We start from the raw sequence: 27,424 nt of genomic DNA on the forward strand, positions 1-27,424 counted from the left end.
CCTGCTGTCTGTTGTTAGATCTGTTCTCCTTATAGCAGGAAGCAGTCTGGTTAATGGAAAGAGTGACTTTCCCCCCACCTTCATAACAAGCAAATGGGAAATTTTTCTTTTCTGCATGGCCGATGGTGGTGGTGGGTCTTTCCAATGAAGTGATAAGGACTGGTGTAGGGGCTGATTCAACAAGGCATTTAAGCAAAGCACTTAAGCACACACAGGCATGTAAGTCCCATTGAAGTGTATCCTTAAAGTTAAGAAAAGGAGTACTTGTGGCACCTTAGAGACTAACCAATTTATTTGAGCATGAGCTTTCGTGAGCTACAGCTCACTTCATCAGATGTTATACCGTGGAAACTGCAGCAGACTTTATATACACACAGAGAATATGAAACAATACCTCCTCCCACCCCACTGTCCTGCTGGTAATAGCTTATCTAAAGTGATCAACAGGTGGGCCATTTCCAGCACAAATCCAGGTTTTCTCACCCTCCACCCCCCCACACAAATTCATTCTCCTGCTGGTGCTAGCCCATCCAAAGTGACAACTCTTTACATAATCAAGTCGGGCTATTTCCCTATACCGGAAACCTACTGACCGCTATTCCTACCTGCATGCCTCCAGCTTTCACCCTGACCACACCACACGATCCATCGTCTACAGCCAAGCTCTGCGATACAACCGCATTTGCTCCAACCCCTCAGACAGAGACAAACACCTACAAGATCTCTGTCAAGCTTTCTTACAACTACAATACCCACCTGCAGAAGTAAAGAAACAGATTGATAGAGCCAGAAGAGTTCCCAGAAGTTACCTACTACAGGACAGGCCTAACAAAGAAAATAACAGAACGCCACTAGCGGTCACCTTCAGCCCCCAATTAAAACCCCTCCAACGCATTATTAAGGATCTACAACCTATCCTAAAGGATGACCCAACACTCTCACAAGTCTTGGGAGACAGGCCAGTCCTTGCCTACAGACAGCCCCGCAACCTGAAGCAAATACTCACCAACAACCACATACCACACAACAGAACCACTAACCCAGGAACCTATCCTTGCAACAAAGCCCGTTGCCAATTGTGCCCACATATCTATTCAGGGGACACCATCACAGGGCCTAATAACATCAGCCACACTATCAGAGGCTCGTTCACCTGCACATCCACCAATGTGATATATGCCATCATGTGCCAGCAATGCCCCTCTGCCATGTACATTGGTCAAACTAGACAGTCTCTATGTAAAAGAATAAATGGACACAAATCAGATGTCAAGAATTATAACATTCATAAACCAGTCGGAGAACACTTCAATCTCTCTGGTCACGCAATCACAGACATGAAGGTCGCTATCTTAAAACAAAAAAACTTCAAATCCAGACTCCAGCGAGAAACTGCTGAATTGGAATTCATTTGCAAATTGGATACTGTTAATTTAGGCTTAAATAGAGACTGGGAGTGGCTAAGTCATTATGCCAGGTAGCCTGTTTCCTCTTGTTTTTTCCTACCCCCCCCCCCAGATGTTCTGGTTTAACTTGGATTTAAACTTGGAGAGTGGTCAGTTTAGATGAGCTATTACCAGCAGGAGAGTGAGTTTGTGTGTGTATGGGGGTGGGGGGGATGTGAGAAAACCTGGATCTATGCAGGAAATAGCCCGACTTGATTATGTAAAGAGTTGTCACTTTGGATGGGCTAGCACCAGCAGGAGAGTGAATTTGTGTGGGGGGGTGGAGGGTGAGAAAACCTGGATTTGTGCTGGAAATGGCCCACCTGTTGATCACTTTAGATAAGCTATTACCAGCAGGACAGTGGGGTGGGAGGAGGTATTGTTTCATATTCTCTGTGTGTATATAAAGTCTGCTGCAGTTTCCACGGTATAACATCTGATGAAGTGAGCTGTAGCTCACGAAAACTCATGCTCAAATAAATTGGTTAGTCTATAAGGTGCCACAAGTACTCCTTTTCTTTTTGCGAATACAGACTAACACGGCTGTTCCTCTGAAACCTTAAAGTTAAGCACATGCTTAAGTGCTCTGTTGAGTATGGATGGACTGCTCAAGTGAGTGTTTAAAGATGGCCACTGATGATAATACCCTTGCCGTCTGCTAAATTGGTATTGTCTTTATTCGGTAATGCTTCCTTTCTCCCACCCTTTGTGGCCTGCAATGGCCAGGAGGTCAGACTAGATGATCCTGATGGTCCCTTCTGGCCTTAAAGTCTGAGTCAGTCTTGTCTATTATCTCATTTACTATGTGTATGTACAGCCCTGACCACCACAGGGCCCTAGTCTCTGTTGGGAACCCCAGGTGCTATTGTTGTACAAGAAATAACAATCCAGCTTGAGGGAGAAATGGGCAATGGAATAGAACAGTATCTGAACATTTCTGGGAAAATGTCAGTTCAGCCTCTTCTTCTGTAATCTTGCAAAGCAAAAATCCAAACAGCTTCTGTTGGATCCTGGCCATGGTCTTTGCAGCAAAATTTGCGGACTTGGCTGCCTGATGGAGATGCCAGTACTCCCTCGCCTCTCTATCACGTCTTGGGCACTGACCCAAAAATCACCCACGTGTAGTTTAATGTCAGTAACACTTCCTGCCCTAGCTTTCCCGTCATTCCCTCTGTTAAACTATGTCTGTGACACGCAGATGTCTCAAACAATAACAGAATGTTGTAAAACTTAAAAATAGTCATCTCTGGACTGAGCACCAGTCTGAGGAATCTCAGCCCAAGTGTGCAGGTAACTGGAAGATTCTTGATTTGGAAGTGAATTCTCACTTGTAATGATATCATCATGCGTTAGAAGCAATAATCGCATCTCCAAAGAAGCAATAAAGCCACCATTATTTTCATTATTAGGTAACCACCTGTCACTTTAAATCCTGGTGCAAGATGAAGGCTCGAAGTCCTTCACTATTAAAAAGCTCATGCTCCTCTTCAACGATATTGTGAAAAGGCCAGTGCCCTTCCAAAGTTCAGGTTGCCAATGGCTTCCTCTGTAAAGCTCTATTTAGACACCCTCTAATTTTGGTATGAAGAATTGACATGGTCTGAAAAATGCCAGGCTCACTGTGAAAGCAACAGAGAAGTTTGAAGAAGATTCAGTTACAGTTTTTGGGTCACCAGGTATTAAGAAATTATCTTCATTTATATTTTGACTTTTATCAACTGTGTGTTTGTCTCCCTTTAGCTCAAAAGCTGCTGTTGCTGCCAATTCAAACTGTCCATATATAGTAGAAGCTTGGTCTATTTAGCTTAAGGAAGGGACGGTTAAAGGGGTGACTATCAAGGTCTATAAGTATCTGTAGGAGGAAAAAGCTCTCTAAGAGATTCTGAACGTAGCAGACAAAGATCTAACAAGATCCAATGGCTGAAAGCTGGCACTAGATAACTCAGACTAGAAATAAGGTGCACATTTTTAACAATGAGGATAATTAACTTTTGGAACACTATATCTAGGGGTGTGGTGGATTCTCTATCACTGGAAGTCTTTAAATCGAGACTGGGTGACTTGCTAAGAAAGAGCTCTTAATTTCTGGTTGAGCTAGAGCAGGGGGTCTCAATCTTTTTCTGGCTGAGGCCCCCTCAACATGCTACAAAAATGCCAGGGCCCAATGGGGTGGGGGAGCTCAGGGCTCCGGGGCGGAGCGGGACCCTTGGGCATAGGAGTAGTTTTACTTCTATTTTAGAGGGGGGCGAGAGCTGTTGGGGCTTGAGCCAGCGCCGCACAGCAGGGTCCATGGAGGTAGCCCCGCAGCCACCCTCTGACTCACTCTGGAGCCACCCGGCCTGTCTGAAATATACCAAAAAATATAACTCAAAGGGCGGACTCAGTTCAAAAAGTTTGAAAACTGCTCAGGGTAGAGGATGGGGGTAGTTAGGTCTGTGTGCAGGCAGGGGGTATCTAGGGGCTGTGTGAAGTGAGGGGAGTAGCTCAAGGTACGGCAGGAGGGAGCTCAGGGTGCAAGCAGGGGGTAGCTAAGTTCTGTGTGCAGGAAGGGGCGAGCTCAGGGTGCAGGCGGAGGGAACTAGGTTCTGTGTATGGGCAGGGGGTAGGTCAGGGCACAGGTAGGGGGTAGCTAGGGGCTTTGTACGGGCCGGCTGAGAACTGCTGAGTTAGAACATAGTAAAAGAATAGCTGGGTGACCAGAGCTATCATGTGTCTGTCTACCCAAGCAGCTGGGCAGTGCACTCCCAGCTGCCATGTAGACACCTTATGAATCTATAAATCTCCTAGTAAACTTGTGTACCCACTACAGTTGACATATAGCTCCTGGCAAGACTCTCAGACTAACAAACGTTCCACTTACAGAAAGAGCTATTGCATTTTCAGTTACCCCAAGAGAACAGGACTTTGATTCTATGTGTTAAGCAAGAGACAGCCTGCCAGCACAACAGGGGTTTGTGCTACTCCAGCATGCACTTTGAACCACCACATCCAAAGAGTTAGTATCCTTTATATTAGTGAATCAGATTGTGTGATTCTTAAATTAGCATGTTTCAGAGTAGCAGCTGTGTTAGTCTGTCTTTGCAAAAAGAAAAGGAGGACTTGTGGCACCTTAGAGACTAACCAATTTATTTGAGCATGAGCTTTCGTGAGCTACAGCTCACTTCATTGGATGCATACCGTGGAAACTCCAGTAGACATTATATACACACAGAGACCATGAAACAATACCCCCTCCCACCCCACTGTCCTGCTGGTAATAGCTTATCTAAAGTGATCATCAAGTTGGGCCATTTCCAGCACAAATCCAGGTTTTCTCACCCTCCGCCCCCCCCCCCCAAACTCACTCTCCTGCTGGTAATAGCCCATCCAAAGTGACCACTCTCTTCACAATGTGTATGATAATCAAGGTGGGTCATTTCCAGCACAAATCCAGGTTCTCTCACTCCCTCACCCCCCCTCCAAAAAAACACACACACAAACTCACTCTCCTGCTGGTAACAGCTTATCAAAAGTGATCACTCTCCCTACAATGTGCATGATAATCAAGTTGGGCCATTTCCAGCACAAATCCAGGTTTTCTCACCCCCCCCACCCCCATACACACACAAACTCACTCTCCTGCTGGTAACAGCTTATCAAAAGTGATCACTCTCCCTACAATGTGCATGATAATCAAGTTGGGCCATTTCCAGCACAAATCCAGGTTTTCTCACCCCCCCACCCCCATACACACACAAACTCACTCTCCTGCTGGTAATAGCTTATCTAAAGTGATCATTAAGTTGGGCCATTTCCAGCACAAATCCAGGTTTTCTCACCCTCCGCCCCCCCCCCCCCCCCCCACACACACACAAACTCACTCTCCTGCTGGTAATAGCCCATCCAAAGTGACCACTCTCTTCACAATGTGTATGATAATCAAGGTGGGCCATTTCCAGCACAAATCCAGGTTTTCTCCCCCCCCCCCACCCCCATACACACACAAACTCACTCTCCTGCTGGTAATAGCTTATCAAAAGTGACCACTCTCCCTACAATGTGCATGGTAATAAAGGTGGGTCATTTCCAGCACAGATCCAGGCTTTCTCCCCCCGCCCCCCGGGAACACACACACACACACACATAAACTCACTCTCCTGCTGGCAATAGCTCATCCAAACTGACCACTCTCCAAGTTTAAATCCAAGTTTAACCAGAACATCGGGGGGGGGGGGGGGTAGGAAAAAGCAAGGGGAAACAGGCTACCTTGCATAATGACTTAGCCACTCCCAGTCTCTATTTAAGCCTAAATTAATAGTATCCAATTTGCAAATGAATTCCAATTCAGCAGTTTCTCGCTGGAGTCTGGATTTGAAGTTTTTTTGTTGTAAGATAGTGACCTTCATGTCTGTGATTGCGTGACCAGAGAGATTGAAGTGTTCTCCGACTGGTTTATGAATGTTATAATTCTTGACATCTGATTTGTGTCCATTTATTCTTTTACGTAGAGACTGTCCAGTTTGACCAATGTAAATGGCAGAGGGGCATTGCTGGCACATGATGGCATATATCACATTGGTGGATGTGCAGGTGAACAAGCCTCTGATAGTGTGGCTGATGTTATTAGGCCCTGTGATGGTGTCCCCTGAATAGATATGTGGGCACAGTTGGCAACGGGCTTTGTTGCAAGGATAGGTTCCTGGGTTAGTGGTTCTGTTGTGTGGTATGTGGTTGCTGGTGAGTATTTGCTTCAGGTTGCGGGGCTGTCTGTAGGCAAGGACTGGCCTGTCTCCCAAGATTTGTGAGAGTGTTGGGTCATCCTTCAGGATAGGTTGTAGATCCTTAATAATGCGTTGGAGGGGTTTTAGTTGGGGGCTGAAGGTGACGGCTAGTGGCGTTCTGTTATTTTCTTTGTTAGGCCTGTCCTGTAGTAGGTGTTCTGGGAACTCTTCTGGCTCTATCAATCTGTTTCTTCACTTCCGCAGGTGGGTACTGAAGCTGTAAGAAAGCTTGATAGAGATCTTGTAGGTGTTTGTCTCTGTCTGAGGGGTTGGAGCAAATGTGGTTGTATCGCAGAGCTTGACTGTAGACGATGGATCATGTTGTGTGGTCAGGGTGAAAGCTGGATTTGTGCTGGAAATGGTCCACCTTGATTATCATATACATTGTGAAGAGAGTGGTCACTTTGGATGGGCTATTACCAGCAGGAGAGTGAGTTTGGGGGAGGGGGGGGCGGAGGGTGAGAAAACCTGGATTTGTGCTGGAAATGGCCCAACTTAATGATCACTTTAGATAAGCTATTACCAGCAGGAGAGTGAGTTTGTGTGTGTATGGGGGTGGGGGGGTGAGAAAACCTGGATTTGTGCTGGAAATGGCCCACCTTGATTATCATGCACATTGTAGGGAGAGTGGTCACTTTTGATAAGCTATTACCAGCAGGAGAGTGAGTTTGTGTGTGTGTTTTTTGGAGGGGGGTGAGGGAGTGAGAGAACCTGGATTTGTGCTGGAAATGACCCACCTTGATTATCATACACATTGTGAAGAGAGTGGTCACTTTGGATGGGCTATTACCAGCAGGAGAGTGAGTTGGGGGGGGGGGGGGGGCGCGGAGGGTGAGAAAACCTGGATTTGTGCTGGAAATGGCCCAACTTGATGATCACTTTAGATAAGCTATTACCAGCAGGACAGTGGGGTGGGAGGAGGTATTGTTTCATGGTCTCTGTGTGTATATAATGTCTACTGCAGTTTCCACGGTATGCATCCGATGAAGTGAGCTGTAGTTCACGAAAGCTCATGCTCAAATAAATTGGTTAGTCTCTAAGGTGCCACAAGTCCTCCTTTTCTTTTTTTAAATTAGCATGATTTTTCATTAGTTTTTCACCTACTTAAAAGCTGCTTTTTTTTTTCTTTGATGGGATATTCAAATTGAAATGTTTTTTTTCTTGGGAACAAAGAAGAATCTGTGAGCATACCCCTGATAATAGGCAAGGTCTGTTTGGATTTGTCTGCAAAAAAAAAAAGGTCATAATGGGAGATAACTTAATCTGGAGATAAATTAGAGATAATTGAGTGTAAACTGCATGTGGTCAGAACTTAGTTATTGCTTAGCTGACACATTAGCGCTATAATTCTTGAGAGGCAATGTGGTCCAGTGGATAAGGCATGGCTCAGGGGACCTGGAGTTTGTTCCTACCTCTGCTACTGACCTACTGTGTAACCTTGACCAACTCACTCCCCTTCACTGAGCCTCCTTTTCTCTTACCACCTGTTGTCTATCTTATCTCTGTAGGTTGTGAGCACTTTGGGGTAGGGACTCTCTTACTGTGTGTTTATACAGCGCCTAGCACAATGGGGCCCTGATCTCCAAGGGGGCTCAAGGCCCCACCACAGTGGTTCTCAACCTATTTACCATTGTGGGCCGCATCCAGTACTACCTGTATGGTCCTGAGTATGTCACATGGGCCACAGCTGTGTGCTGATTGGGCCGCAGGTTGAGAACCACTGCTGATTTCATATCACTCAAGAAGCAGCATCCTATAGACTTGTCTGACAATGTATGGCCTGAGCCTGCAAAACCTTCTGCATGTGCTTAGCTCTGTTACTCCTGGTAGTAAAACTAAGCACGTGTATAAGTATTGCAGGGTTGAGGCCTAAAAGAGCATATACCACTATGGGGGGGCAGATATAGCCTCCTGATTCAATGGGGGCACTATACTAGATTGCCCACGGGCCACTGCCCACCCACAGCAACACCCTCCATCCTGGCACCCTAACCATAATCCCAGCGTGGTGCAGACAGGGATGGAGAGTGAGCCCATTTTGCACTCACTGTACAAAGGTGGCTCTGGTCTAAGGGGCTGGGCCTGGATCCCCACTCTGGGTGTTGCAACCTGACACACAGGGTAGCAGCACCGCTAAGGTTTGACCCGGCCCCTGGCGGAAGGGTAGCTGGGCCAAAGGTGAGTAGTTCATCGACCTTGTGTGCTAGGTTACAATGCAACTTACTCAGATCTGGTCCAGAACAAACCAACCAACTAATGAGGCTTAACTTTCATTTAAAAATATAAACAAATAACTGAACACTGCACATGCTTGATTACTGCTGCTTTTAGTTTTAAAATTACTTCGATGCATACTCCTTGAAATTAACTGTTTTGCCCATTACATGTTCATGAATGTTCTAAAAAATGTTCTAATTTCTAAAAAGAAATTGTGATCTGCACAGGGCCCTACTCATGTGATTTATACACTGTGCTGAACAGAGGCCTAAATTTTTAGCACACGAGAAAACTCTTTAATTGGGGATTATAGAGACATCCAAACAGGTTGTGACCTGGTTGGTGAAGAGCAGCAGGAGAGAAAGTGACCTAAGTTTGGGGGTTTTTTAATTTCCTCTTATTAGGCTTTGAATTAAGCAGAAGTGAGATGCAGTGAGATTCACGAGAGAATAAAGAAGATCAGGAAACGCTGATTTTTCAATCTTTGAACAATAAATGCATGTGTGATAAATCAGAGGGTTTTTTTAAAGAGTGACCTGGGTCTTCTACTATCTAGGGGGAATTACCGTTTGGGGAATGGAACTATCTGATTGCAGCATAGAAACCAAATTATATTTCTCTTTTGCTTCTGGTAGAGAAGTAATTGGAGATTATATGACTGTATCTATTCAGAGTGAGATTTGTGGCTCTTTAGATTCCTTTGAAAATCCCAGTCTGGGGGGCCAGGACAATCGAAACTACTACTGTTGGCAAAAAAGTTACTGAAGTGTTAATGTTAAAATCCATATAATAAAAAGAAAAATCTGCTATCTTTATTTCTGAAAAGTCTTGATGTTGAGGAAGTGTAAGGGTCAGCATCGGCTAGATTAGAATTTGGGTTGTGGAGGGGCAGAATCCATTAAGATTTCACTAGAAATTCTTCAGATATTTCCCGGACTTGTTTTAAATCTGAATTAATACACTTGATTTGTAGGGTTGCCAACTTTGTAATATTTAAAAACTGGATGCTTCAGCAGGAGTGTCGGAACCTCCCCGCCCCAGCCCCACCTCTTCCCTCCTCCTCCTGTCACTAGCTGCTTTGTCCCCTCTCCCCCTGCCCCCACCCCCCAGGTCAAGAGGGACTTGCCTGCAGAGCCGGGGCTGGAGCTTCAGCCGCCCATGCAGGTAGGAAGCTGAGTAGGGGCTGGCACAAGTGATGATGACCCAGCGCCTCTCCACCTGGACTTTGGGTGTCTGGTCACTAGATCCGACCGGACACTGTCAGGCCCCCTTTTTGACCGGACTTTCTTGTCGAAAACCGGCCACGAGGCCACCCTAGATTTGAGTGAATGAAAAAGAAGAGATCAAATTATTGAAAAATTGTAGTTTAAAATAAGAATCCTCCACTGTCCTTTAATAGGTGCCGACATCTATAGCCCACCAAATCAGCACTCTTAGAGCCAAATATTAATCAAGTTTCTTGGTCGTGCAATGATAGTAAAGGGGTCTCTGCTCTGCTTCTCCAGTTGAAAACAGCACTATTCAAAGGCATGTTGTGAGACTGGGTGGTTTCATGTCAGTAATAAAACCTGTACATTTTGCTTCTTATTTTTTCCAGTTTTTGGTGCCAGTTTTTCGCTCTTCTGAACATGTGCCTCTTTGGAGGAAGCGATGGTGGACCTTAACTTTGCCTTCCCACATCTCCGTGCTGCAATTCAGCACTGCTGGTGACAATTCTCTGGGCATGCCTCTGTGCTGCCCAGCACAGGAACAGGTTATGTTAGGAGAAACTTGATCGTGAAGACTAGAAAACTCTTGTAAAAAAAAAACAAACGTGAATGCCTTCCCTTGCATTTCTGGGATTAAATATACATGCAGGTCTTTATTTTAAAAGAGGAAAAGATGTGGGTTCTGATTGTTGTTGATGCTAGGGCCCCTTTACACCACTCTGGACAGGATCCTTTAAGAGAGTGTAAATGTATGCAAAAAGGAATTAAATGTAGACCCATTTCAGGGCCCCTGTACATTGCCAGAGTGTCAATAAGAACCAAGCCCGCATTTATTATGCCTCATCTATACCTTAGGTGCTTTACCAAACCCATCTCTGATACCAACGTGGCAAATTATCGATGAATGAATGATTGCTTTCTGCCCTTGCAAGGCCCCAATCTGGCAACTCAATGCATAGGGCCAGAGGCTGCTGCCCCTGCATGCAGTGCCATTGATTTCACATGTGGAGGATTTTTTTTTTTCTGAGGGCCCCCTTCAGTGCAGAACCTCTCCCTGGAAGCAGGATGCCTGTTGAGTCATATCAGCAAGTTTGCTGTGTGTAGGCCTGGAAAGCTTGCATTCAGAATGAATGGTGAATATCGACAAAGCAAATCTGGAGCTGCAAATGTGGCTTGCTTTTAGAAACACAGTAAAAGAAGGGCACTCTTTGCTCTTTGACCCCCCAGCAGAGAACACTCCCCGGGCTTATGGGGAAAAGACTGAAAAAAGAAAAGCTGACTCGCTGGCTGACTTTCTGCCGGACAAACAGGGTGGGGACGGTGGGGAGGGGATAGTTTCATAGGCTGTGTGTATTCTGAGCCTACTGGCTCCTTTGTGAGGTTGCATCTGGTCTTGCGCGCTCTCTCTCTCTCTCTCTCTTAAGATGTTTCCTTGCTTTCTAATGTAAGGGTTTCTTGATGTTTCTGGCTGTCTGCCTAGTGAGCAGCCCTGCCGCTGTAACATGACACAAATACCCACCACGGCCAGGAATGCCCTCTTCCCCTTCCTGACACTGCCTCCAGGGGGTCACGCTGCAGGAGAGGAGCTAGGCGGGAACTCCCTGGGGCAGTGGGCTGACACTGAGGGTCCTGCTAGGGGAACAGTGACAGAAGCGCTGCCATCCCTCCCTGTGCCGTGTTGAGCAAGCCATGATTTGTGAGAGGGAGCGCCATTGAACATCCCTACAGATTCCAGATACTGGCGTAGTGCAGAAATAGGCCACAGAGGCCACTGTTACCCCCTTTCTGAGAGGGTCCTGAGGCGTTCAGCCACAGGAATATCCGTAGTTCATAACTGCTTTTATAGCCACCCCTTCGGCTGGTGAGAACAAGCCCGGGGGGCTGAGCTCCCCTGTTGACACAGTTCTGTCCGTTTAAGCGGCTGAGGACCTGGTCTTGAGTTTGTGACATGAGCTGGCTTGACCTCTCATTGTTTCTCCCAAAACAGGAATTTGGGGTGAGGTGTAAAAACCACCTTGCCTGGGGATTGTATTATAAGAGGAGCTACTGCCAAGGCCAAAGTAATGGCCGCCAAACAAGAACCCTTCGGTGCACCTTCCCTCATGGCCGTCGACTGCTTCGAAAATGGCCCCAGGGCTATGGGCAAGAGTGTGGCTTTTGCGGCATCAACAATACCAGAGGGAAAGGGTTCCTGTAGCCAAGTAACCTCTATCTGCTAGACCCATGCTTCTTGCTCAAAGCCTGAGGCCAGCTGCCCTGAAGGTAATGCCATTGCCCAGAAGCAGAGGGGATGTGCCCTCAAGAGGGAATAATTCCACAGTGTGGAAAGAAGGGGCTGAGGACCCCAATAAGTCAGCCTCCAAGGGGCTTCTGCAGCAAAAGCTGGGAGAGGAAACCAAACCTCACTTGGCCTAAGAGAGGGGGCTGAACTGAAGTATCTCTCAGGATTCGCCAGTCTCTCCTTTCTCACTTGGCAGAATCCTGACTGGACCAAGCTTTGTCAGCTAGGACTTCATCACAGCTTGTTACAAGATGCTTTTAATAATTTGTTTTTATTGTGCTTGGAAAAGGGGGAGGGGCTGCAAATGATTGTTTGCAGTAAATAAAAGGTGCCCTGGGAAGTGGTTGAGACCCACTGCTTACGTTTTGTAGCTTAGAAAAAAAAAACACCTCACCTAATATTTTTCAGTCATTGTCTAAGAATGGAAACCTCCAATGTTCTGGGAAACTTCCAAGCAAGCTATTCCGTGGCCAGGCATGCTTTGCTGGAGAGCAGGTTACAGCAGAACCTCAGAGTTACGAACACCAGAGTTACAAACTGACCGGTCAACCCCACACCTCATTTGGAACCAGAAGCGTGCAATCAGGCAGCAGCAGAGATATGGGGGGGGGGGGGAAGCAAATCCAGTACAGCACTGTGTTAAATGTAAACTACTAAAAAAAGGGGGGAAGTTTAAAAAAAAATTAAGATGGTTAAAAGCAGCATTTTTCTTCTGCGTAGTAAAGTTTCAAAGTTGTATTAAGTCAATGTTCAGTTGTGACTTTTTTTGAAAGAACAACCATAATTTTTTTGTTCAGAGTTATGAACAAGCTCCATTCCTGAGGTGTTCGTAAGTCTGAGGTTCAACTGTACTTGTTTTTCGCTTTTTTGTTTACTGTCCCACAAATCTCATTCTTCCCCACCCCCGCCATCACCACCACTTCCTGCTGATTCAGGCTCCCTTGACACTCTCAGTTCACTCACTGGAGAGTCTTCAGATATACGTCCTCCGGCCCAGTTTGGGGCTCTTGCCGCGTTCAGAAAGCTTCTAACTCTGTGGCACTTCGAACAGACAGTTCCTTTTCATACACAGGCTCTCACACACTTGTGAAATCCTGCACAGCTCAGTCTCGCTCCCTGCTTGTTAAATGTCATGGCAAGGCTCCTAGAGCTCATGTATAGCTATCTTTCTTTTATGTACATATAATAAGAAGAACATAAGAACAGCCACGCTGGGTCAGACCAATGGTCCATGTAGCTCAGTATCCTGTCTTCCAACCGTGGCCAATGCAGGTGCTTCAAAGGGAATGAACAGACCAGGCAATCGTTAAGGGATCCATCCCCTGATGTCCACTCCCAGCTCCTAGCAGTCTGAGAGTAGGGACACTCAGAGCATGGGTTGCATCCCTGACCATCTTGGCTAATACCCATTGGTGGACCTATCCTCCATGAATTTATATTGTTCTTTTTTGAACCCTATTATAGTTTTAGCCTTCACAACATTCCCTGGCAACGAGTTCCACAGGTTGACTACGTGTTGTGTGAAGTAGAACTTCCTTTTGTTTTTGTTTTAAAGCTGCTGCCTACTAATTTCATTGGATGACCCCTAGTTCTTGTGGTATGTGAAGTAGTAAATAAACACTTCCTTATTCACTTTCTCCACAGTATTCATGATTTATAGACCTCTATCATATCCCCCCTTAGTCATCTCTTTTCAAAGTGCAAATATCCCCATCTTTTTAATCTCTCCTCATATGGAAGTTGTACCATACCCCTAATCATTTGTGTTGCCTTTCTCTGTATCTTTTCCAATTCTAATACATCTTTTTTTAGATGGGGTGACCAGAACTGCACACAGTATTCAAGGTGTGGGCATACCATGGATTTATATAGTGGCATTTTGATATTTTCTGTCTTATTATCTATCCTTTTCCTAATGGTTTCTAACGTTGTTAGATTTTTTGACTGCCACTACCCATAGAGGGGATATTTTCAGAGTACTATCCACAATGACTCCAAGATCTCTTTCTTGAGTGGTAACAGCTAATTTAGACCCCATTATTTTAGATGTAGAGTTGGGATGATGTTTTCCAATGCGCATTACTTTGCATTTATCAACACGGAATTTCATCGGCCATTTTGTTACCTAGTCACCCAGTTTTGAGAGATCCCTGTTGTAACTCATCACAGTCTGCTTTGGACTTAACTGGATAGTTTTGTAGCATCTGCAAATTTTGCCATATCAATGTGTACCCCTTTTCTCAGATCATTTATGAATATGTTGAATAGTACCGGTCCCAGTACAGACCCCCGGGGGACCCCACTATTTACCTTTCTCCATTCTTAAAACTGAGCATTTATTCCTACCCTTTGTTTCCTGTCTTTTAACCAGTTACTGACCCATGAGAAAACCTTCCCTCTTATCCCATGAAAGCTTACTTTGCTTAAGAGCTTTTGGTGAGGGACGTCATCAAAGGCTTTCTGAAAGTCCAAGTACACTATATCCACTGGATCACCCTTGTTCACGTTTGTTGTATCCCTCAAAGAATTCTAGTAGATTGGTGAGGCACAATTTCCCTTTACAAAAGCCATGTTGACTCTTCCCTCAACAAATCGTGTTCATCTATGTATCTGAGAATTCTATTCTTTATGATAGTTTCAACCAATTTGCCTGGTACTGAAGTCAGGCTTACTGGCCTGTAATTGCCAGGGTCACCTCTGGGGCCTTTTTAAAAAATTGGTGTTACATAAGCTATCCTCCAGTCATCTGGTACAGAAGCTGATTTAAGGAATAGGTTACATACCATAGTTAGTAGTTCTCCATTTTCAAATTTGAGTTCCTTCAGGTCTCTTGGGTGAATCCCATCTTGTCCTGGTGACTTATTACTGTTTAGTTTATTAATTTGTTCCAAAACCTCCTCTCTTGACACCTCAATCTGGAATAATTCCTCAGATCTGTCACCTAAAAAGAATGGCTCAGATGTGGGAATCTCCCTTACATCCTCTGCAGTGAAGACCGATGCAAAAAAAATGCATTTAGTTATGACAGGCATTCATGACATTATGACAGGCATTGCCAGATGGTGTTGCTACAGCGTCTTCCAAATTCATGGCATGCCAGCAAATGTTGAGCCTATGGAAGACATGCTGTGTTATGAGTTTTAATGTATTCTGGTAGAGGCAGTGGTCCTTGAAAGGGAGTTGTGCAGGCAACAGGAGGGTTTGCTCTCTGCCTTGGGCTCTCATTGGAGTCAGTTCTTGAGGCAGAGTTGCTTCCTGCTGGGACCTATTATTGGTGTTGCACTGAGGTTCCTGAGAGAAAGGATTGCCCTTCTCTCCAGGTCTAGTGAACACGTGTAAGTAAAACAAGTTAAACTTAGAGCATACTTAGACCCCACCTCACTGATTTCTCCCACACTGGGAGGTTACTTGCAAAGGCCCTGGACATGAGCATTGCTGACATCAGAATAGAACTCTGGCATTGAAAGAAGGGACAATAACAATAAATAACTGTCTATTATGGTAGCATGTAGGAACCCAAACTAAGGATCAGAGCCCCATTGTGGTAGGTGCTGTACAAACAAGTAACAAAGACGACAGCCCCTGCCCCAGAGAGATCACCATATAGGTTTTAGACAGAATGCAACAGGAGGAAAAAATAGAGAAACAGAAGTGGAATGTTAGGGAGAAGGATGTAATGCAAAAACATATTTTGCATAAAAGCAGAAATCAGAATTCGCCACTTGCCTAACAAATACCAGACAGAAGTCAAGGCAGAGGTAGGCTTTAAGGATGGATTTAAAACATAAAGTGCCTACTTAATTAATATTGATGGGGAGCTTTTCTCATGCAATAAGGGGCAGCATAGAAGAAATCATGGAGAAGTAGACAAATACAGTGAAACAATCTGAAATATTAAGTATTTTCCACAATTAGTCTAAGCGATCAATCCAACAGTAATAATTCAACGACATACAATAGACTGAAACAATGTTTGTTTCTCACAATTAGCCATTTTCCCATCGTTCTAGGGATAATGTTGCTAAAGTAACAGGTTTCTTAGCAACATCCTAATTTTGTGCATAGGCTCACAATACTAGAGTACTCCAGACAGGACTGATTTCTTTGGCGTGCACAGTATAAATTCGATGTATTAGAGTAAGAAAGGGGTGGGCTTTCTTTCAAATATTATTATCTCTTAAGATCTTCACTGTCTAATTTAACAGTAAATTGGCCTAGTATGAAATATATTCTACAGAGGTAATGTATTCAGCAAGAGGAAAAGAGTGGGCCAGATCCTCAGCCGGTGTAACTAGACAGTGCTCCACTGAAGTCAATGGAGTGACACCATTTACATCAGCTGAGAAGCTGGCCTGATGTTATAATTTTGCGTTCATTTTTTTCTGAGGCCTCTTTGTGCTTAGAATCACAGTATTTGGCTTTTCTCTCTAGCTAGATTTTATATCGCCACTGTTGTCATTACATCTGAGCACCTCCCAGGAATTAATTTACCCTCACCACACTCCAGTGGGGCAAGATTTAACCCTGTTTTTCCTGAGGCACAGAGAAATTCAAAGATTTGCCCAAGGTCATAAGGAGTGTCTGCAGCAGAGCAGAGAGCTGAACCTAGATCTCATTAGGCCCAGTCAAGGGTCTTAACCAGCTTTCCCATCCTCTTTTCATTGTCAGGATCAACCTTGCCTTATATTTTCCTTTTCTATGTAAGGAAATTAAATACCACTTAGAACTGATTCACCAAAACCCAGATTTGATGGGGCAGGTTCTGGTGCTACTGTAACATCTTATCTTAATTCATAAATTGGTTATCACTGTTCTGCACTCACAGCCACAACAAATAAGAGTTAACAAGAGCCATCAGGTCCACATTGACCTTTTGAGAGTGTTTTTTTATGTAACAAAGTGTTCTGGATGCAGCTGAACTGTCTTCGCTTTCATATCTATTATTGTTTCACCTGCCTTGACAAGGGAGCTGGAAGCACTTTGATAAACAGACGGAAAGGTCATCTGGGCTCTGCATGCTGCTGCATCTTCTCATTCACAACTGAAAAGTGATGTGTTGAAATCTCTCCAAACCATCTTTTTCAGTGAATCATAGCAGATATCCCAATTTTTCCTGCAGACATATCACACTTTTCTACAGCAATGGTATATATGGAGATCATAGTTTGAAGTCAATGGGGGTTTTACCATTGGCTTCAACGGGAGCAGAGTTAGGCCAGTGCTGAAGCCCCCCTTCCCCACTCCTATTCATTCTCTTTTTTGTCAAGTGGTGGGAATAAAGAAGTACTACAAAAGACTCTGCCATGCCAGTAGTGGCAGTATAGAACTAACAGACACTTTACTCCAAGAGGTAGACCTAGAACAATTAGCTAAACTTTTATAATGTTGCTAACTTTTATAAATATATTTTAAATTATGATCTTAGCATTTAATATTTAATGTCATAAGTTGTCTGGAATTGGAAAACATTACTTATTTCATTGCCAGGGATTCCAGAATATCATCCTTCGAGAGTTTCCTGTGAAGTCTTACATTTTCCACTTACTTTTTTGGTTTAAGCTCTAAAACAGAAGTTCTCTTTTTGGTGGGTTTCTTTTTCTCTATACTGTGGATGTATTAACATTTCTTTTATCACACAAACACAGTAGCATTCTAGTCCCAGATCTGCCCTGGATATGTTGTTTGGCCGTGGGCAAGTTACTAAGAGTGAAATGTTCGAAAGCAGCAAAGTGCCTTTAGCGCTTTTGACAGTGTTACCCTGAATCTCTTTGTGCCTCAGTTTCCCCATCTGTAAAATGTCAACCATAATGTTAACCCACATGTGTAAAGTGCTGTGATATTTGGGGAGGGGGAGGGAGGGTTGAAAAGCACTATGTGAATGCAAGTTGTTATACTTAAGATATTTCCACATGAGGGAAGCCACTGAACTTTAGTTTGCTTTAAAAAAAGGCTGAAATTTCCAAAGGCACGAAGTGGGATTTTAGCACCTAACTCCCAGGTTTTGTGTAAAGCAGTCTGTCACAGTGTGAAATTCCTTTAGGAATATTCCTTTTCCTCCTGTTCTTGTATTGATTGCCCTCTTGGTCCCTACACCTAGTCTATTTAGTGTGCTCAGTGTCCCCACTGTATTTGTGTATGTGCGTTTTTACAGACAATTTTAATCCTTTGTTTTAGAGAGTCGAGATTTCGTGACACCTATTACTAAAACAGGAAACATTTGTGCTTGTCTGCAGGAGTGACAGACCTTCTGCTGTCAGAGTTTTCCATCGCAGTTAGGAATCTGAGGGAGAAGTGAGTAAATAAGAGGCATTTTATAGTATTTCAGCTTTTATATAGTAGCATACACCTCTTTTAACTGACACTTGTACAACGTTTATAGAGTGTGTAGCGTATCTCCTTGAAGTTGGATTGAGTATATAATTATGGGGAAAGGAGGGGTAGCGTGGGCTAGTGGATACTGTACTGGACTGGTCCCTGCCATACCTGGGTTCTGTTCATGCCACTGACCTGCTGTGTGACCCTAGGCAAGTCACTTCACCTCTGTGTGCCTGTTTCCCTGCCTAGCCTCTGCCTATTTAGATGGTAAACACTTTGTGAGAGGGCTTGCCTCTCCCTGTGTCTGTACAGTGCCTAGCGCAATGATGTCAGGATCTCAGCTGTGCCCCTCGGTGTGATTGTGATCTTAATCTTCGGTACAGTATGTGGATTACGCTAATTGAAGGACCACGTTACGCTGAGCTCAGCGTCGGCCGAAGCATCTTGTCTGTTGCTCCTTTCGCCAAGAGGTATGCCTTTGTACCGCTGCTGCTGAGGGACTCCAGCGGCCCCACCGCTCCACGTGCCACGCCACGCCTGGCCGTCGGCACTTGTGCCTCGCCACGTGCGCCTGCTGCCAGACGTGCAGAATAACGGCTCCGGCGGAGAGTAGGGAAACATTGGCATGTAGATTGTCCCTTTGCTCCTCTAGAGGGAACTCTCATGACGCTGTTCAAATCACTCTGCTGATGATTAATACAACTGACTGGGTCAGAGGTGGGAAGAATTTCAATCTATTCTGCCAGACAGAAAACTGACGCAGCTTTGGGGTAGTTAGCCTCCCTTGGCAAGAGCCTCACCTTTCCCCATGGTTCCTTCTGTCCCCTCCCCAAGGACCCAGGTCTTTGGGAGGTTTGTGTGGGCGTGCTTGGGAGAAGGGCGCAGCGAGCTGGGTTAACACCAGCCATTGCAGCCAAGGCTTTTATTAGGTGAAATCGACAGCTCACTAGCACCCCATCCCTCCTCTGCATATAAACTCTCCCCGGCAGCCACAGAGGGCTCCCGCTTCAAGGTCTGCTCTCTGTATGATGGGACCAGGCATGCCGGGCAGCAGCCAAAAGAAAATGTTACTTTGTCCTGAATACTGAATGGGGGGTGGGGAGAGGGGAATACAGACCACCCTGGAGTGTGCTGTCCAGCCATCTCTTTTATTAGGAGCCTAACTCCCTGCAAGTGGCACCTTACCCACAGCTAGTCCCATTCCGGTCAATGAGCATGCCCATGGAGTAAGATCCTATTCACCACTAGGAAGGAAGGGCCTCACAATCTGGCCCTCAGAGCTTTGAGCACTAGAAAAGCCTAGTAGGCTTCAAGGGGTCTCTGGCACTTTCCCCCTTTGCTGTCTCAGTGCCACTGGCCTGCAAACCCATTTAACGGGCTGGAATCTGGAGATGGGGAGCAATGCCATTTATAGAGCGGGTGGCCTCCATCTCCCACCTTCCCTGCTACGAGCTGTCCGAAGGATTAGCGACCTTCTCACAAACCTCTGAGTACTGGTTCAGAGGTGGGGTGCAAATCACCAGTCGCATTCTTCCAGTCTTCTGCTCAGAGACACTGTGATGCTGTGGTTTGCTCTGCTCAGAGGCCATGTTCAGACAATGGCCCGAGTCTTCATTCATTTCATAGATGTCTTGAAGTCACAGCCAATGACAGAGGGGCAGATTGAGGTCAGGAAGGAATGAAATAATGGGTCAGCCTCTGACACAGCGGGAAAGAGGCAACAACCGATAGGGACAAATTGTGATCCAGGTCAGAGTCTAATGAGATAGAAGCGACATGAAAGGGACTGTCTGAGTCTAAAGCAGATGGCTGACAAAGCAATCTGTCTGTTTTTTCTCGCGGATCACCATTGCTCCTGCTTGGCCTTCTATTGCAAATCAGTTCCAAGATCCTGCAATCAGCAAAGCAAATATTTGCTGATATGGCCACTCATCTGCCATAGCATCACCGCACTGAAAAACCATTACTTCAGAAGGTGTTTGCTGGAGCCAGACAGAAGAGGATGTATAAGCCACAGCTTTCTCTCCTTGTCAGGTCTTATATTAGTTTTGCCAGAGGCAGCAGTTTCTCATTTACCGCTTTACCCGTTGGAAGGAAAAACATCCGAAAACTCACGAGAGAAACCTCTGAGACAGCAAAAAGAAAACAAAGTGCCCACGCTCCTCTTTTGTACACAGTCACACATGTAACAGTGGTAATCATCGGGACTGCTCTGTCTGAACCCAGGGACCTTTGGCCAGATGACTTGAACAAGCAGCGGCTTGTTGGAGGTCACCCTGGTGACTTTTATGACGTGTATATACAGCCCAACTCTCTCATCCCTAATGTCGTCTGAGATGTCTTACTATTCACTTCCTCCGTTTGGTTCCCCTGACGCATTTGTGGATCTGGTCCATGGGTGCCTGGTTCTCCATGCTGGAACTCCATTGATTTCAGTGGAGTGACTCCTGATTGGCAGGGGCCAGAATCAGGTCCCGGCAGGGTATAACTGTCAAAGTGCAGCACTGGCTGAAAGGCTAATGAGTACATTAGAAATCTAACTCACCCTGCAGGAAGAGGTGGTGCACTTCCCTCCCCAGAAAGAAAAGGAGTACTTGTGGCACCTTAGAGACTAACCAATTTATTTGAGCATGAGCTTTCGTGACCTACAGCTCACTTCATCGGATGCATACCGTGGAAACTGCAGAAGACATTATATATACACAGAGACCATGAAACAATACCTCCTCCCACCCCACTGTCCTGCTGGTAATAGCTTATCTAAAGTGATCATCAAGTTGGGCCATTTCCAGCACAAATCCAGGTTTTCTCACCCTCCGCCCCCCCCCCCCACACACACACACAAACTCACTCTCCTGCTGGTAATGGCCCATCCAAAGTGACAACTCTCTTCACAATGTGTATGATAATCAAGGTGGGCCATTTCCTGCACAAATCCAGGTTCTCTCACCCCCTCACCCCCCTCCAAAAACCACTTGGAGGGGGGTGAGGGGGTGAGAGAACCTGGATTTGTGCAGGAAATGGCCCACCTTGATTATCATACACATTGTGAAGAGAGTGGTCACTTTGGATGGGCTATTACCAGCAGGAGAGTGAGTTTGTGGGGGGGGGGGAAGGTGGAGGGTGAGAAAACCTGGATTTGTGCTGGAAATGGCCCAACTTGATGATCACTTTAGATAAGCTATTACCAGCAGGACAGTGGGGTGGGAGGAGGTATTGTTTCATGGTCTCTGTGTGTGTATAATGTCTTCTGCAGTTTCCACGGTATGCATCCGATGAAGTGAGCTGTAGCTCACGAAAGCTCATGCTCAAATAAATTGGTTAGTCTCTAAGGTGCCACAAGTACTCCTTTTCTTTTTGCGAATACAGACTAACACGGCTGTTACTCTGTTCCCTCCCCAGGCAGCTCCCTTAACCCTGTTAACCAAGTAGTAACATACAGCTTTTCTCTGACTTGCTCTGTGACAGCTGTCTCTGGCTTCTGCAAATGCAGCCTCCCTGGAACACTTGCAGGGAGCAGCTGAAGAGCCCAGGTGATGTCTCCAAGGGCCTTAGGGGGAGCACACTGAGCCTGGCTGCCTCTCCCAGTGGGTGTAGCCTTTGCACCCCTGCCAGCATTTGCTGGTATGTGCTTGCACTAATGTGCCTCCTCTGGGATAGCAGCAAGCATCACTCCACGCTATGACTGTTCATTATGGACAAGACTACGGCTTGCCCTGCGCGCCCGCTCAGGGGAGAGAGTGGGGGTTGGGTGCCCTCTTACCCAGCTACCCGTATCATGAGTCACAAGCCAGGTGAGAGAGCTCTCTGCAGGGCTGCTACTCCCCATCCCGCACAGGTGGGTGCGGAGTGGGTGCAGCCTTGACTCCTCACCCACACAGTGCATTGGCTGCTGTGCCAGGGCACCGGGCATCACACCTGTACCAGCATTCTGGTCAGTGTATGGCCAGCTACACGGCTGCGGAATAAACCTGAGGGACAGAGCTCTGCCTAAGGGGCAGATTCGAAGGGACTGGGCAGCATTAAAGCCCTAATTGGCCCATGAGCGCAAGGAGTGGAAGGGGGACGGGGAAGTAGAGAAAGCGAACCAGGCTGTGTGAACCAGAGCCAAGAGAGATCTTCTCCCCCTCCCAGCCTTGGTACAGAAGGCTGAGGAACTCTGTGCTGTTGTTGTCAGCAAGGTGCTGGGCATGCTGTGACGGGGCGGGGGGAACGCTGTCAATAACCCACCCCCGGGGTTTCCAAGCAGCGCGTCTCCAAGCTGTCTGTGCATGCATAGGGTATACCCGGTCCCAGGAGCAATCTACAGCTGGTAAAAGCTTTGGTACAGATTACTGTCCCTTGGGAGCCAGGGGCACAATTCAGTCCCTGCCCTGTGGCTGGCCTAGCATAGCTATGTACTGGCCTTTACTTGGGACTATTGGCAAATCTAGAATCTAGCCCCAGGAGTTGGTGGCACCTTTCCCGTTACGGCACCTATCTTTTGGCTCTGGAAGTATTTTTTTTTCTTTGCCAGCTATTTCCAGGCTCTCATGCAAAGTTGGATTTGCCTCAGGAGCAACTGACATTTCTCATGGCATCCTCTCCAAGCCTAATGCAGACAGACATGCTGGCAAGTCCTCCCACTCAGGCGCAAGCCGCGAAACCTCAGGATCTTCATTTTACGTCACATTGCTGTGACTACCAAGGCATTCCAAAGCCCTTACAAAGCAGCTGTCTCTAATTTCCTCATCCCGGAGTGATGAGACCAATTTAGCTTTAGAGCCTGGGGTCCTCTCCTGTCTGTGCCCCATCCCTACCCACTTGGGCACAAGCCCCCGCTCTCCCCACCATGGCTGGAGTTAGAAGCTGAGGTCCCCACGTGGGCCAGGGAAAGGCTGGGAGAGCCATCCCTCAGAGGATTGGCCTCAGTGAGCTCTACCATTATCCTAGCAGTCTGGTGGAATGAAGGCTTGGAATCCCATATGGAGGAACGCCAGGCATGAGCAGGGAGTAGTCTAACTACCTGTTCTGCCTTATAGCACCTGCCTCCGGCGGGAGGACTGATCACAGGTCTAGATGACCAGTCTGGTTTTTGGTGCATCAAGAAGTCAGGCTCTCACTGGAAAGGCCCAGCTGCAGCTTCAGGATAAAAGAACAGGAGGACTTGTGGCACCTTAGAGACTAACAAATTTATTAGAGCATAAGCTTTTGTGGGCTACAGCCCACTTCATTGGCTGCATAGAATGGAACATATAGTAAGATAGATAGATAGATAGATACCTACAGATAAGTTGGAAGTTACCATACAGACTGTGAGTGGCTAATTAGTTAAGATGAGCTATTATCAGCAGGAGAAAAAAACTTTTGTCGTGATAATCAAGATGGCCCATTTAGACAGTTGACATGAAGATGTGAGGATACTTAACATGGGGAAATAGATTCAATATGGGTAATGACCCAGCGACTCCCAGTCTCTATTCAAACCCAAGTTAATGGTATCTAGTTTGCATACTAATTCAAGCTCAGCAGTTTCTCGTTGGAGTCTGTTTTTGAAGCTTTTCTGTTGCAAAATTGCCACCCTTAAATCTTTTACTGAGTGGCCAGAGAGGTTGACGGGTTCTCCTACTGGTTTTTGAATGTTATGATTCCTGATATCAGATTTGTGTCCATTTATTCTTTTGTGTAGAGACTGTCCGGTTTGGCCAATGTACATGGCAGAGGGGCATTGTTGGCGCATGATGGCATATATCACATTGGTGGATGTGCAGGTGAACGAGCCCCTGATGGCATGGCTAATGTGGTTAGGCCCTATGATGGTGTCACTTGAATAAATATTTGGACACAGTTGGCATCGGGCTTTGTTGCAAGGGTAGGTTCCTGCGTTAGTGGTTCTGTTGTGTGGTGTGTGGTTGCTGGTGAGTATTTGCTTCAGGTTGGGGGGCTGTCTGTAAGCGAGGACTGGTCTGTCTCCCAAGATCTGTGAGAGTGAGGGATCATTCTTCAGAATAGGTTGTAAATCTTTGATGATGCGCTGGAGAGGTTTTAGTTGGGGGCTGAAGGTGATGGCTAGTGGCGTTCTGTTATTTTCTTTGTTGGGCCTGTCCTGTAGTAGGTGACTTCTGGGTACTCTTCTGGCTCTATCAATCTGTTTTTTTCACTTCAGCAGGTGGGTATTGTAGTTGTAAGAATGCTTGATAGAGATTTTGTATGTGTTTGTCTCTGTCTGAGGGATTGGAGCAAATGAGGTTGTATCTTAGAGCTTGGCTGTAGACAATGGATCATGTGGTGTGTCCTGGATGGAAGCTGGAGGCATGTAGGTAAGTATGGTCAGTAGGTTTCCGGTATAGGGTGGTGTTTATGTGACCATCACTTATTAGCATAGTAGTGTCCAGGAAATGGACCGCTTGTGTGGATTGGTCTAGGCTGAGGTTGATGGTGGGATGGATGTGCACTGGACCTCCAAAGCTCATGGGCCTATGGACTGTGGCCCACATTCTCAAAGGCATTTAGGCACCTCTATCAATGGGAGTTGGGTGCCTAAATACCTTTGAATATCTGGGCCTGTGTCACTAAGGCTCCAACCCAGGGACTGAGGGTCTCGGTTTTTGCTAATCTGTGGCTCATGACTCTAGTTTGCGGTGGTTGTGTAGTTGGGAATATACCTGCTTAATGAATTGTTATAGCCCAGATCATGTGCTTGCTTTCTCATTATGACCCCCAAGGGCATAATTTCTTTGCACCTTGATCCACCAGGCTCCAGTCTGCTCTTAATTAGGCTGAAAGTATGAAGCCCTTAGGGAGGGAGAATAAACTAGTGGATGGGGTGCTGAGCTATGATTTAGGAGTTCAGCCACAGATTTTGGATGAGTCATTTTATCTACCCTGTATTTCTCTCGTCCCCAGGAGCACGAATAATATCCCCCTATCTCACAGTGTGTTCTCAAGCCACCCACCACCCAGGAATGACAGCCAGGTGATCAGGTGCTAAGGTGATAAGTGCCATGTAATACCTGGATACTAACAGTTGTTTTTTAAGTATGCTAGTTCCAAGCCATGCTCACTGGTATTTTCTTGGAGACAAAATAGTCTCCGACTTCAGTCTAGGACTAAGAGTCTTTCAAGACGTCTACTCTTTATGCCTATCCACTGCACTTCTGGCTCTGTGCACTTTAAATAAAATCGCAAAAATAGCAAAAAGAAGTACACAGAGTCCTTCCGAATGTCAGACCTTATGTTTGTTCCCATGCCAGCAATAGTCACATGGGAGTAACAGTCCTGCAGCCTCAGCAGGAATTTGCCCTATAGTAACCTTTCTTCCCTGAAGCAGTCGGATTGTTTTAACGCAGATCTCAAAGTTAACATCATGGTGAGCTGTCAGGACAGACGATTCCTGAGTCAAAATCAAGTAGGAAAAGGAACTCAGTATTTCGACACAACTTAATTTATTTTTGTAAGGGAAGTTGGTATTATTCCTTTTTCAGAAATCAATAGTGCTTCATGCTAACCAGCCACTGCTTTCTCCTTAAGGCAGCAGAAGCCTTAATTTTCTTTAAGGAGTTGACTTGAATGGGATTCCTTGGTGTACACCTTCATGTACCTCTCTTTGCTATTTACTATGCCCAGGGGGATGTGCAGGAATTTAAATCTCACTGCTTTTGGAGGGGCATGTTCTGTGCCCCCTCCACAGTCCTGGGGCTGGAGGAGTTCTGTGCCCTCACTAGTTACTGGGGGGGGGGGGGTACTTGCCCCCTTGTGCACTTCCCTGACCACACCCTCTGTTTTGTGAAAGTTCCCATGGGAACGGAATTGCACGCCACGCTGCAGCTAGTTTGTGATTTACCAACCCCCCCGATAAGGGGTGGCACAGAGAGGGCCAAGGAATGAGCTGGGGTGCTGAGAGTTCATTTCCCAGTTCTCCCACCTTGTTCCAGTGGGATGTCATCTGCTACTGGTCTATATCAGTTGCAGATTGCATCCCTTTTTATAGCCGCTCCACCGGCTAATGGACTGGAAAGATGGAGTCAAGCAGTACTTACTTTGTTCCAGGGCTTGCCAGGGCTGAGTCCAAATACCTCTAGGCTTAGCAGCTCACAGCCCTGGCACCTCTGAGCTTGCTGCGTCAGTTATAAAGTAAAAACATTGCTTGAGCCCCAGCACCTCTTTCATTACAAATTAAGCCCTAGAATCAGAATTCCACTCCCTCCCTGCCCCTGCCTCCCTGCCTGCTGGCATCCTAAAGGCTCAGAAACTAGAAGCAAACAATAATGTATTACTACTTAAAAATGTCTTGTGGGGAGGGAAGGCAGCTGACTCATTGATTTTGAACATTTGAGGCTGGCAGTAATGGGGACCTCAGACATCTATGGGAATGCACCACGCAGCTCAGTAGCCCTGTTTCACCAGAGGCAGTTGTGGAAGAAGTCATCTAAAATGTTTACAAAAAGGTAAAAATGCTCTCCCTCCCCTCAAAAATGCAGTGTATGCTGCTCTCCCCCTCCAACCATCCACCGCCGCAAGGTACAGTAAACGCTTCCTTCAGTCAAATGGTTTAGTATTGGCTGTACCATGGCAGGGCTTCTTCACTGCTGTCCTGTCCCGGATCCCCTCATGTTTCCCAGAAGGCCCTCAGCCACCCAGCTGTCTGTGGCCTCAGAGCTGCAGAGCTTTCTGGAGATGGGAGCAGAGCCGCTGCATGTTTAACGTCTGGTGGGGTCAGGCAGGAAGCCTGGCAGCCTGAGGCGCCGCTCCCCTCCCGACACCCTGCCTGTGACAATCACAGGGCCACTCAAAGCCTGCTTTGCTCCATGTGAGCAATATAGGATGGAGCCACGCCATCCCTCAAAACCAACCAAAGGCTCCTGGGTCACTCCATTAGCCCCCTCAGTCTATCCTGCCATTAAAAACCCATGGCTGGCTCGTGTCAGCTGACTCGGGCTCACAGGGTTCCAGGGCTGTTTAATTGCAATGTAGACACTCAGGTTGGAGCCCAGGCTGCAGGACCCTGCAAGGTGGGAGGGTCCCAGAGCTCGGCTGCAGCAGAATGTGTAGAGTGCAATTAAACAACCCTGCAGCCCGATCCCCACAAACCTGAGGCAGCTGGCACAGGCCAGCCCAGGGCATCTAACTGCAGTGTAGATATTCCCTCCAAGGCCTCTAACCCCTCCTTGCCGGGAAGTGGGAGAAGGAGAGAGCACAGCACAGGAGCTGGCCCAGGAG

Source organism: Caretta caretta, chromosome 5 (assembly GCF_965140235.1).
Source record: "Caretta caretta isolate rCarCar2 chromosome 5, rCarCar1.hap1, whole genome shotgun sequence".
NCBI lineage: Eukaryota > Metazoa > Chordata > Testudines > Cheloniidae > Caretta > Caretta caretta.